Raw genomic sequence first — 3,507 nt, 5'->3', positions numbered from 1 at the left:
TTGTGTTTTCATGGGCTTTCTTATTGTGAAATCAAGATTACACATCTTACCTCCTATGGTAAGCACCCTGTGAATAAGTAAAATAATAACATGATAGCATCTTACTACCAACTTGACTATTGTTTTCCTGTCAGTGATTTAGTGAAAAATTGATTGTCAAAAAAAAAAAAAAAAAGTTGATTGTCTCCCAAAACCAAGTCATACAGAAACTCCCATGCATGGAAGTGAAAGTTGTGGATAGGTTTTGGGAGTGCACCTTGCTGAGCAATTAGCTCAGACACAAAAACAATATATTAGAACTGGTGATACACCTAAGAGGTTGAGAGAGGTAAGGAATTCCTTGTGCTTCACAGCTCTGGGATTGAAGCAATTAAAGAATGAAAGGTGTGAAAATGCTACCTTCTATCTATTTTGTGTTTCTCTGAGAGATTAACCTACTTTTTTGGCTCATTTTCTTTTTCCTACATCAGTTGGTATAAAAGCTGTGGGAGCTGGCAGCCTCATATCACTGCATCTGCATCTGGGATCCCAGTTCTGGGCCTCTCTGGGACACAGAGAAATTTACCTCCATTTCCTTTGCTTTCTTCCCACAGCAGGTAAAAAAGCTGCCCCGAGCTTAGATGCTTTCGCCCTTGTCACAAGAATCTGCTAAGCCAACGTTGGTGAGTCAATAGTTGAGCGTGTGCTCCTCACTCTCTTCCTGTCTTCTGACAGATCCAAGAGGTGAGAGCGGTCAATCTGAGAAAAGTGTCACATAAGTGTACACCCACACACACACAGTCACGAGGAGACCTCGCACCCAGCCACTTCAGCTTGCCGTCTGCTGTATTTTAGAAGGTTTCATATTGCTCCTGCAACTTTCTTTTTCTTTCTTTCTTTCTTTCTTTCTTTTCTTTTTTCTTTTTTTTCTTTCTTTCTTTCTTTCTTTTTTTTGGGGGTTGGTTGGTTGGTTGGTTGGGTGGCTGAATGAAACCCAACCTTCCCTGCAGACATCAAAGCCTGTCTCCAGCACAGCAAACTCTCCATCCAGGCTTTCGTCTCTCAGGCTACATTCCAATTTCACCGGGGCTGCCTTGCATGATAATCAGGCCTAATTACTGCTTTCTCCCTTGATTGTTGTGCTGAGTTTCGGAACTGCTGAGTTCTTTTCTCAGTTTGGTCCTGCGTTCCCTCACTTACCCTCCTATTATTTAGCATACTCACCCAAATTCTCAGATTTCGCCTTTATAATTAGCAAATGGGTGAAAAGGGCAGGATTCTGCCTTTGGAATATCAGAGTTCTGCCCACTTAGTAGACTTGAATTCCTCTCACAACTGTGGGAAGACCTTGCCCCACACAGGATATTCTGAATACCACAGGAGCTTTAAGAGATTACTAGGTTAAAGACTAAAACAAAGGCCATGAGACAATATCCTCCTTCCCGTGAGGTATTTTCCTACCTCCCCTCTTACCACACACCCGCAGACACAAAACCTTTTGTAAAATGTTATGACCAGAAGGAAAGGAATGTAAACTCAGCCCTTTGGAAAAGTTTTCCCAATTCTCTCACTTGGTAAAATGCATTTTGATGCCTTAATTTCTTTAACTGAAAAAGGAATCACAGGCAAAGAATTGAAAAAATGAGAGATCAGATAATCTTGTTTACCTCCAGTTTAAACCATCCAAGGAAATAATAATTTGTTTTACTACTAACGTTCTTTTAAATGTACTAGTGTATTCATTTACCGTGTGCCTAAGTGTGCCAGGCAGTGTTGGTACTGGGGATTCCAAGACAATAGGACCCATCTCTTGCCCTCAAGAACAAGTTGAGTCTTACTAAAGGATTAGAAGCTGTTAGATGAAGGGAAGCAAAGAGATTGGGAGGGTATAGGTATGAAGTTTTTTTCAAAAATATAATCTAAGTGAAACAAAATTGGCCTTGTGTTGATTTGTTGAAGCTGGGTATTGAAACATGATTGCTCATTATTACTCTTTTGTTTATTTTTCATGTCTGAAATTTTTTGTAGTAAAAAGTTAAAGGAAAGAAAATGTAATCTGGAGACCATAATCTGTAGAACAGTGGGAGGAAACCAGCTGAGATGCAGATGTTCTGGCCCCAATCCCATCCTACCCCATCCTCTCCCATCCTACCCTGCGTGTTTCTTGATTGGGTTCCAGAATCTGTATTTTAAACTAGTTCCTCATGCAAATCCAATACCTATTGAAACTTGAGTTTCTTGGCAGGGGAGATGGGACGTGCCAAGAAGGAAAGAAGGATGTGCAGAAGAAAGAAAGAAAATAATTTATCAAAGAAGGAAAACTTCCTTGGAAACCACTTAATGAGATCAGCCAATTTCAGAACTCCAAAGAGGACCTTAGAGATCCCCAGTGTAGGCCAGAGCATCTCAAATTGGAACGTGCACAGGAATCACCTGGGGATCCTGTTTCTACGCAGTAGTTGTGGTGGGGCTTGAAATTCTGCATTTCTAGAGAGCTCCCAGGTGAAGCCTTGCTGCCATTTGGGGATCACACTTTGATTAGCGAGGATTTGTATTTTACAGATAAGGAAACTGAGGCCCAGGGATGATCTGAGGCACTGTCATGTAGTTATTTTGCTTTAGTCTGTTATTTCTTATCTGCATCTTCCGGCTCAGGCCTCTTAAATTCTTCCTGGAATTAATTCCATGAGACTTCTTCTTTTTTTTTATTCTTTTAAAGATTTTATTTCTTTATTTGTAGACAGAGGAGAAGGGTGGGAGAAAGAGAGGGAGAGAAACATCGATGTGCGAAAGGAACACTGATCAGTTGCCAGCTGGAGACCTGGCTCACAGCCCAGGCATGTGCCCAGTCTGGGAGTTGAACCGGTGACACCTCAGTTCTCAGGCTGATGCTCAATCCACTGAGCCACACCACACAGGGCTCCATGAGACTTCTTGACCTGGTGTACTAACATGTGCCCAGACTTTAGTATATTTTGGTCCCATGCTAATTGAGCAAGTTAGCTAACTATCCTGAGTTGCAAAAACCATGTAGATTAATGATCTATTAAATATACACCCTAATATCAGGACTAGGGAGCATTCTTTAATCGGGGAAATCCTGTTTCACACAGTGACGAGTGAACTCAGGGACTGATTATCCTAGAGCTGGAACAGATTCAAAACAGCTTTCACACCCTCCCTGAAGGATGGATAAGATGGTTTATCATCCTTAATGAGAGGGGGTGTTTGGGGGTACCCTAATCTTTGAGGTTAGGGTCAGAGAAGCTGTCCCTGACCTCAGTTTTCCAGTCACTGACAGAACTCAGGACAAGGCAACTAAAGAACTGACCCGGGCATGTTTTGTAATCACTGATTTGCAGTTAGTGAAAAACTATAATAGGATATTTCTGCTCAAGAAATTAACAGAGTTACCAGTAAATTTTTTTTTCTTTTTTTTTTTTACCAGAACCTCTCTCTACACACACGTTTTCCGTCTTTACCCTTAAGTGAGCATCTTTTCCTCTGGCTTCAAAACAATTTCTTTCG

Source organism: Pteronotus mesoamericanus, unplaced genomic scaffold (genome assembly GCF_021234165.1).
Source record: "Pteronotus mesoamericanus isolate MK-2021 breed Mesoamerican mustached bat unplaced genomic scaffold, CSHL_Meso_final contig_20, whole genome shotgun sequence".
Classification (NCBI taxonomy): domain Eukaryota; kingdom Metazoa; phylum Chordata; class Mammalia; order Chiroptera; family Mormoopidae; genus Pteronotus; species Pteronotus mesoamericanus.
This window is presented reverse-complemented; position numbering follows the sequence as displayed.